Below are 10465 nucleotides of genomic sequence, written 5' to 3' on the forward strand. Positions count from 1 at the left end.
ATGGGACAATTAAAGATGGGTTCATAATATGACAAACATTTCGTATCATGTCAATAAAATATCAGAATATTGAGTAAACTGTCCTATTCATTTTATGAGTATTTTCTAGTACTAGGAACTACAATTGTGTTGTGAGTTAAAAATGCTGATGAGCCATATTTTTTAAGAGACACAGTAAAAAAAGAATAAGAAATTTCTACTAAGGTTCTATGAATCCATTCCTTCCTGATTCTATATCAAGGCAGTTCTTAGCCACAATTCTTTCTCTTAATTTTTTTTCATGACTCATCCTCATCCATAATGAGATGACAAAAATTCTAAGAACAGAGCACAAAGATGAAATTGTAGATGCAGAAAGTTATGGGAGGACTTACTCAAATGAATATATTTATTCCATGGGCAAAAGTAATATGACAGAGAAACAATGCAGAAAAAAGTCCAATATTTCTCTAATCAGTCTACATTAGCTGATGTATCAAGAGATCAAGAAAGCCAGTTCAAGTCAATTTCAAGGCATTCTAGAACAGTCTCAGTGGTTAGAGCCATAAAATTTCCCACCCATGACTGATTAGGTGACGTGCTTAGTGATCTGTGAGTCCCCTAAAGATAAGCCAAGATTTTTGGAAGTAAATATACAAACAGATATGCAGAGATTTTAGATCCCATCAGTGGCTGTGCATAAGAAACCACTTTAGAAGAAATCTGGATGTTATCTTTAAATTTCACCACCAAGGTGTTTGAGAATTTTCACACTGATTGAAAATCACACGTGTAGTACTTATGGAATTATAGCAACAATGTGCCAAAGAACATAGTATAATATGACCAAAATCAATATTTTTCATTAGTGCTGTCTATCCTACCAGATAGTTAAATAATATTTGTAAATAACAATAGCTACCAGATAATCTTTCTCATATTTAAATACACTGCAATATATTTGGATTCACTCCATAAATATCTGATTTCCAGGAAAGATTCAAATCAATGGTATATTTATATGGGAAGAATGGTCTCATTATGTTTCTCTCCCATTATCCTCCAGATTTAACCAGTCAACTAAGACATGCAGTGAGGAAATGAATCTTCCACTACTGATTTCATTCTCCTGGGCCTCTTCTTAGGCTCCAGGCATCCTGACCTCCCCATTGCTATCATCCTCTTCACTCTCATGGAAGCCATCACTGGAAACTCAGTCTTGGACCTACTGATCTGGGGTTATACCCACCTCCACACCCCCATGTACTTCCTGCTCAACCAGCTTTCCCTCATGGACCTCATGCTAATCTCTACTAGTATTCCCAAAATGATTACTGATTTATTCTCCGGATGTAGTTTCATCTCTCGCATTGGCTGTGGAGTTCAAATGTTTCTTTACTTGATGCTAAGAGTAGCTGAATGTGTTCTCCTGACACTCATGGCCTTTGACTGCTGCTTGGCCATCTGTAGCCCCCTCAGATACCTAGTCATCATGCCCCCAAGAGTCTGTTGGAAAATGGTCACTGGTCCATGGGCTGGAGGTATGCTCATCTCCCTTATGTACATAATTTATGTCATGTATTTCTCTACTTGTGACTACAGGAAAATTCACCATTTCTTCTGTGAAGTGGTGGCCTTTTTGAAGCTCTCTTGTGAGGATACTTCAACATATGAGAAGGTGGTATTGGCATCTGGCATTGTTTTCTTTCTCCTCCCTTTCTCCTCCTGATCTCCTATATCCTCTTATTTCTCACTGTGCTCCACATGAACTCCCTTGAGGGCAGAAATAAAGCTCTAGCCACCTGCTCTTCTCACCTCAGTGTGGTGAGCCTATGCTTTGGTCCAGCTATGATCATCTACATGACTCCAGCTTCCTCTCTCCCCAGATTTGGACCAGCATTCCTTTGTGTTTGATGTAATTATCACTCCCATATTGAACCACCTCATCTGTAGTCTGAAGAACAAGGATGTATTGGAGACTCTGAGGAAGGTTCTCTGGAAAAGGCTTAAAGAGAAAAGACAACGTCATTTTTTTCCTTAAAACGCCCTTATTTTCTATTGTTTCCCATTTAATGGAAGTGCTATTAGGAAAAACTAAACTTTGGATTTCAGTTCTTCAATAATATTAAAGAAATGGCATTCTTTTCTTTCAGATTTCTAATATATGAACCATACTACGATGGGGACAGAGTGTACCTAAAACCTGGCCTCTGTACACCAGCACCAATTAAGTCTTGGAGACAGAGTCTTGGGTTAAGCAGAGAGAATAGCTTTATTGCTTTGCCAGGAAAAGGAGGGCACAGCAGGCCAATGCCATCAAAACTGTATCCTCCCTTGAGAGGGAATAAAAAGGGGTTTCATAGGTTTAGCTCAAAAAACAGGGCTGTTGATAAGAATTAAGTTGCCTGCATTCTTCTCCCTCCATAGACCATTTCAAAGTTGTCATTTTGGTGTAACATGGTCTGCTGAGTTTCTGGTAGTCATCTTGACCTTCTCTCTGCAGTGAATATTGCTTACAAAAGGGAGTTTTAGGGAGCATTTCAAATAAAAAGAAAATATCAGGCAGGAGATATAACTCTAGCTAGAAGTTAATCATTACTAAAAAGAAAGCTTATAAGGAAGAAATCATTTGTGAAAAGCCAGTTAGAATAAGTGAGTGGGCCAAGGCAGGGCATAGCACAATGGAGACTGCTTTAACTGGTTTTTAGCTGTAACAATATTTCATTAACTCCTGAATTAGCCTTTTGAGACTGAGGGGAGGCTTGGGAAGCTAAAGGAAAAGACTTTCACCTCAAAGCACAAGGACACAGAGGCTTGTACATGGTCTTAAAGGAAGTTCACATTTAACAGTGTTACCAGACTTGTCTGATTGATGATAAAATAAATATCTAATTTCCCTAGAGTTCATGAGTCAAATTCTTTTAGAAACTGTCATAGACATATTTATTCAAAAGTTTTATGCTATTCAAGATACCCTCATGCATAACATGGTCTTAATGTACATTTCCAACTACATAGCCTACTCATATCATCAATACATTCTGTTATGCAGCCCTATTGGTTTATTCAGCTTTGGACTTTACATATGATTCCATGAGTCATCATTTTTGATCCTCAACATGGAGTTTCCTCTACCTCTGTGTTCATCTATGGAAAGGCCATTATTCTACAGTATTCAAACTCTCACTTTGGTTTACCAGCTCCTTTATTACTGGCTCCATAGTTTCCTTTAACCCTGATATGGCCCGTTTTAATTCTGCCCTGTATTATTCTTGGTTCACACTTTCTCATCCACAAATAGCATGTAAGCTTCTTAGGCTCAAAATTAGCCATATTTGAATAATACATAGGTTTCTTGCAACTAGCCTCTGAATAAGCATTTCTTGGACCCAAAAGATTTAAATTGTCTTCATTTTGGTTTTGAAATTTTATTTTATTTTATTTTTAATTATTTCCCCAATATAATTTTTTTTCTACTGTTCAGCATGGTGACCAGTTACACATACATGGATACATTCTATTTTCTCACATTATCATGCTCCATCATAAGTGACTAGACATAGTTCTCAGTGCTACACAGCAGGATCTTATCGCTAATCCATTCCAAAGGCAATAGTTTGCATCCTTTAACCCCAAGCTCCCAATCCACCCCACTCCCTCCCCCTCCCCCTTGGCAACCACAAGTCTATTCTCCAAGTCCATGATTTTAAGAGTAGAAATTTAATTTCTCTGCGGGTTTTTTTTTTTTTTGTCTTTTTTGCCATTTCTAGGCCGCTCCCGTGGCATATGGAGTTTCCCAGGCTAGGGGTCGAATCGGAGCTGTCGCCACCAGCCTACACCAGAGCCATAGCAACTTGGGATCCAAGCCACGTCTCAAAGCTACACCACAGCTCACGGCAATGCCAGATACTTAACCCACTGAGCAAGGCCAGGGATCGAACCCATAACTTCATGGTTCCTAATCGGATTCGTTAACCACTGCACCACGACGGGAACTCTTGCATTTACAATCTCTAAATATTTTCTCAGGTATATACTTCTTGTTTGGCAAAGTTTTTTTCCCTCAGCATTTTGAATATATAAACTCTTCTAGTTGCCGTAGTTTCTGATGAGAAATTTTTTGATAATTTTGAGGACCCTTGAATGTGACAAGTCATTTTTCTCTTGCTTGTTTCAAGATTCTCTATTTTTTTTTTTTTTTTTTTTTTTTGGTTTTCAAAGTCTTATTAAAATAGACTGCAGTTCGTTCTTTGAGTTCATCCTACTTGATGCTCATTGAGCTGCTTGGATATTTTCTTTTGTTGTTGTTGTTGTTGTTGTTGTTGTTGTTGTTGCTGCTGCTGCTATTTCTTGGGCCGCTCCTGCGGCATATGGAGGTTGCCAGGCTAGGGGTTGAATCGGAGCTGTAGCCACCAGCCTACGCCAGAGCCACAGCAACGCAGGATCCGAGCTGCATCTGCAACCTACACCACAGCTCACGGCAACGCCGGATCGTTAACCCACTGAGCAAGGGCAGGGACCGAACCCGCAACCTCATGGTTCCTAGTCGGATTCGTTAACCACTGCGCCATGACGGGAACTCCTGCTTGGATATTTTCTTAATTTCTTTCATAAAATTTTGGACCTTTGGAACCATAATTTCTTCAAATAATCTCTATGCCCCATTATCTCTTCTTTTTCTGGGACCCACTCAATATATATGTTGGTCTTCCTTGGTGTGGCCCAGGTACATTGTGTTCTGTCCATGTTTCTCTTTTGTCTTTGTTGTTCCTCAGACTTGATAATTTCAATTGTCCTATCTTCAATTTCACTGATTTTTTTTCTTCCACCTGCTCAAATGTGCTTTTAAATTTTTCTAGTTAATTTTCCTTTTGGTTATTGTATTTTTCAGCTCCATTTTTTCTCTTTGGTTCCCACCTTAATGATATTTCCATTTTGTTCATTCATTGTTTTCTTGATTATGTCCATGTATTCTTTTACTTCTTTGAGGTAAGACAAGTTTTTTCTTGGTTTAAGTTTTCCATCTGATCTTTCTTGTGAACAGTTTCTACTGATGTATTTTTTTTTCCTTTTGAATGGGCCATACTGGTGTGGAAGAGGGGGATGTTTAGCCACTTTGGAGGATAGATTCTTAGCACTTCCAACTCTACCATTTTCCCTCTGGTTCTACCAATGTTGATAGTAAGTGGGATAGTAAGTAAGTAACTTTACAAGGGCCTGAGGACTGTGGGCTCAGACCTTTCAGGGTGTCATCCTTTTAGTGGGTGTAGTCATCCCACTAAGTAAGCTACAATACCTTACAGAGGTACTAGCTAAATGATTAGTGTACTCTAAGACCGGTGGTAGAGGAAGAAGACAATGCATAATGGTTTTGGCCCAAAGATCAGCTATCTCAGTAACAGCTATACTCATCCCACTAAATTTTCCGTAAGTTTCTTCAGAGAAGCAAATGGATTCAAGTAGCATAAGAGGTGGACTTTAGCAGATGCTCTTATGTAGGTTTGTCTAGATACCCCTTTCAGGACCAAGGCATTCATTTCCTACCTCCTAGTAGAATTGGCTGGTAATGATTTACAATAAAGAATATTTCCAGAAATTACTTCGCCCTCAGTTATGCCTCTTCTCTGGGTAGGCCTGCTTCCAATGAATTATCAATGTGATGGTATGAAGGCAACCAAGCCTCATTATCTCAATTTAGTTAAATTATGAATGGCCATTCTAGTTTCAGAATAACCATGGGATCAGCTAGGGTTTTTTTTTACAGCTAAATCACAACAAATTTCTCCTTCTACACCATCATGGTTCCTTTACTTCTTTACAAGCATTATTCCTGTGAGACTCTTCAGTAAATTTTCTACATTCAAGCCTCCATCTTAGAATCTGTTTTCCAGGAAGCCTTACATTTTACACACAGTATAGTAGAGGTTTTGGTCTGAAGCAGAGTTTCCAGGGCTCAGTCACACCACAGAGGGTACTCTTCAAATTCTTCAGGAAGAAAATGACAACAGCTATCAATATTACTTCCAGGAACTTATGCTGTAAATATAGTTACACATGTGGAAGGAAAAAATATGCATGAATATCCACTGCAGTGTTCTCTGTAATAAATAGTGAAAGATCAGAAAGAGCTCATGTGCCCATCAGTAAGAAGGTAATTATATTAAAAAAGGAACATCAGTGAAATATTCTATCATTGTTTAAAAAAATTATGTGAGTTAGTTCTTAAGATTGGGATTGAATGACTGCACATACAAAGTTCCCCAAGTTATACTGCTAAGTGAAAAAACCAAGGAGTAGATAACTATTGCATATATATTATACTAACTTTTGTGTAAAAAATGAAAATCCATATTTAGCAGAATACATAAGAAACTGACAACATTTATACATTCCAGAATATGAACTGGGTTGCTTTGGAGAATGTGTGGGATAGATGGAGCAGTGTAAACACATTTGTGTCATATGCCTGGGGTTACCTACTTAAAAATAAAATAAAGAATGTATATGTATGTATGTATGAATGGGTCACTATACTCTACAGAAGAAACTGACACAACACTGTAAATGAACTATAATAAAAATACAATAAAATATAAAACAAATGTGTGCCCATCATGGCTCAGTGGTTAACAAATCCGACTAGGAACCATGAGGTTTCAGGTTCGATCCCTGGCCTTGCTCAGTGGGTTGGGGATCCAGCATTGCTGTGTGCTGTGGTGTAGGTCACAGACATAGCTCAGATCCTGCATTGCTGTGGCTGTGGTGTAGGCCAGCAGCTACATCTCAGATTAAACCCCTAGCCTGGGAACCTCCATATGCTGTGGGTGCGGCCCCGAAAAAGACAGAAAGAAAAAAAGAAAAAAATTCTGAATTCTCCTGTATGGATGGCAACAACAACAATAAAATGTCAGTTCTGTCTGCCCGGTTAGATTAACCCAAGAAAATGGACAAAGCAAAGAAATATGTAGTTTGTCAAACTATGTATTCATAGGTACAACTGGAGAACTAAGGTAAGATGAGGTGGGGAAGGGAAATGGTCTACATTATGGCATAACATTTACCTGCTTATATTTAATGTATGTCATGAGCAGTTTTATCTCAGGTGATTCAGAAATCTGTTCTTTTGACTAAGACATAAAATGTTCACAAAGAAATCCAGTTTCAGATGGGTTCAACAAAATGTTTTGTATCATTGGGAGTTTCCTGTTTAAAAACACTGCCTTAAAACCAGAAAAAAAGAAGCCAGCTGTGTATTTTTTCTACCAATTAATTGGCTTGGAAAAGATACTTAAAATTTTACCATAAGTGATAAAATTTATAATACTAAATGTAAAAAATAAAACTCTCAGATGTAGCTCTGAATTATAGGTTCCTCTAACCATGTAATGTTCTGTAAAAGAAAGGACATTCCATCCATGATTAGTTAGTCTTATAATAATAAAAAAGGAAATAACAAGGCCCATCTTGGTACACCACTAACATATGTTATGTTGAATTATATTTTCTTCTCCTTCTGGCAACCATCAGAATAATTAGAATTTGATTTTGTTCTTAAGGGGAACATGAAAAAAAAGAGAATGTAAAATGGTTTGAAGCATGGCCTTATAGGGAAGCACAGGAAAAAAATAATTAACAGTGCTGATAGTTAACTAAGAAAAGGAAGTAGAGAGGAACAGAGAGTGGAAGAGTAAAATTTTAAATGAGAGAAAGGAAGATTGAAATGTTGCTGGGAGACTAAAACTGTGACTTTAAGTATTGTGTGGACTTGAAGTCAATAGGTGTGTGGATAAAGAGCATCAGTGACTGTGGAAAGCAGTATGGAGAGTTCTCAGAAAACTAAACACAGAACTACCATTTGATCCAGCAATCCCACTCCTGGGCATCTATCCAGAGAAAACCATGACTCGCAAAGACACATGTACTCCAATGTTCATTGAAGCACTATTTACAATAGCCAAGACATGGAAACAACCTAAATGTCCATTGACAGAGGAGTGGATCCAGATGTGGTACATGTACACAATGGAATATTACTCAGCCATTAAAAAGAACAAAATACCAGAATTTTTAGCAACATGGATGGACCTAGAAACTATCATGCTAAGTGAAGTCAGCCATAAAATGAGACACCAACATCAAATGCTTTCACTGACATGTGGAATCTGAAAAAAGGACAGATGGAACTTCTTTGCAGAACAGATGCTGCCTCACAGACATTGAAAAACTTATGGTCTCCAGAGGAGACAGTTTGGGGGGGTTGGGGGATGTGCTTGGGCTGTGGGATGGAAATCCTGTGAAATCAGATTGTTACGATCATTATACAACTACAGATGTGATAAATTCATTTGAGTAATTAAAAAATGGAAAAAAAAAGAGCATCAATGGATGAGAGAAGAGATGTTGATTTTGCTGCATCCATGTGTGGATGGGTGCCAGGAATGTCCCCATGCTCTGCCTCTCTGCCAGTTGGTTCTTAAGGCCAGAATGACTCTTCCAAAGGTCCATGTCTTGGAGTCCTGAATTTATTCCCTGTGTAACTCAGTGCATATTCATAGAGGAGAGTTTCTTAGATCATAGCATATATGTTGACCAGATCTTTTGCTGAGACATGTTTAATCAAAGAAAGAGTGTCATAAAAAGAGGAAACAAGTCCTTCCAGGATAAAAAGAAAGTAATTCACCAACAACAAAATGTCGGAAACAGGACAGATCTCAGGATGAATGTCCACTGTTATATCATCAACCAAAGAATTTACTCATCAGATATGTTAAGGTTAAGCACAATACAGTCTGAGTAATTTAACTACTTTGTTCAGGGCTGTAAGCTGTGGGAAGCAAAGTCTGAGTCTATACATGTGACAACACAAGTATTAAGATCCAAAAAAGAAATGTTGCAGAGCAAGTCTGCATAACCTAATAACTCAGGTTTAAATCAAGTAGCAGAATCTACCATAAATGCAACTATATGACTGATTCTTCTAATATGGCTCTGCTGGTCACACCACTTTGCAGTGCAACTGAAATGATTCATTTACCTAATACTTTTAAGTGGTCCAGTTATCAAAACACTCAATTGGTCAAGATAGGAAAATACTCCAAAATATACTGATACATCTATTTATAGATCTCCATTCAAGACTTAAGGGCTGAATACGGATATATTTTAAATGGGTAGGCAGTTTAAAAGTGTATCCATAAATACATTTATAAATACATAAAATTTAAGTATGTTAATATTTTGAGTGTGTTCTAGATGATAAACATTCAAATATAAACTATAAAAGACTTATCATTTGAAAGTTAAAATTAGATTTTTCACAACTTTCTAAATATTCTTAACAGTTGTTATCCAGAAGAGTGAGTTTTACACTGATTTAAAGCAACTTTGGTTGTTCCTTAAGGGTTCTAGAAGTAAAAGAATTAAGGTAAATTAGTTGAAAATAACTTAAAAAATAATTTATAGTAAAGTCCTGTTATTCAAGAAAGTCAAGATAATAGTAGACTTTGGTATAGTTCCTTCCTTGTTAACTAGCTGGACGATATAGAACTAACCATTTAAATTTTCTGAACTGTAACTTCTTCATCACTAAAATAAAAGAGAGATAAAAATGACGGGGAATAAGAATGAAGTAGAATTTTCTACAGCACCTTCTAAATCTACAATTCAAAAGCTTAGATTTAGAAGGTGCCATAGAAAATTCTACTTCACTCTTATCACCCATCATATTGATGAAGGGCCAGACAATATCATTTATTACTTCTGATATTTGCTTACAGAAAGACTGTGACTTCCATCTTGCTCTCATTCCCCATCCCTCTGTCTTTTCCTTCCCCTCCCTCCCTTTTTTAAATTTATTTTTTATTATTTCCCCCAACACACTTTTTTATTCCACTGAACAGCATGGGGACCCAGTTACACATACATGTATACATAATTTTTTATCCCATTGTCATGCTCCATTCTAAGTATCTAGACATAGTTTTCAGTGCTACACAGCAGGATCTCATTGTAAATCCATTCCATGAGCAATAGTTTGCATCTGTTGACCCCAAGCTTCCAGTCCCTCCCCCTCCTGGCCCTTCCTCCCAGGAAACCACAAGTCTACTCTTCAAGTCCATGATTTTCTTTTCTGTGGAAAGTTCGTTTGTACTCTATATTAGATACCAGACATGAGTGATATCATATGGTATTTGTCTTTCTCTTTCGGACTTAACTTCACTCAGGATGAGAGTCTCTAGTTCCATCCATGTTGCTGCAAATGGCATGATTTCATTCTTTTTTATGGCTGAGTAGTATTCCATTGTGTATATATACCACATCTTCCTAATCCAATCATCTATCAGTGGACATTTGGGTTGTTTCCACATTTTGGCTATTGTGAATAGAGCTGCAATGAACATGTGGGTGCATGTGTCTTTTTTAAGGAAAGTTTTTTCTGGATATATGCCCAAGAGTGGGATTGCTGGGTCTTAGGGTAGTTATATGT

General features: G+C 37.5%; 1 pseudogene; it reads left to right on the forward strand.

The window, feature by feature from the left end:
- Positions 1–1066: 1066 nt before the first annotated feature.
- Positions 1067–2020, forward strand: LOC100738258 (olfactory receptor 2M4-like; annotated as a pseudogene).
- Positions 2021–10465: the final 8445 nt, after the last annotated feature.

The sequence above is a fragment of the Sus scrofa genome, chromosome 2 (assembly GCF_054392235.1).
Source record: "Sus scrofa isolate SSC_HxYL_T2T_F1_AM1 chromosome 2, Sscrofa_HxYL_maternal_Yorkshire_Landrace_v2.0, whole genome shotgun sequence".
NCBI classification, from domain to species: Eukaryota; Metazoa; Chordata; class Mammalia; order Artiodactyla; family Suidae; genus Sus; species Sus scrofa.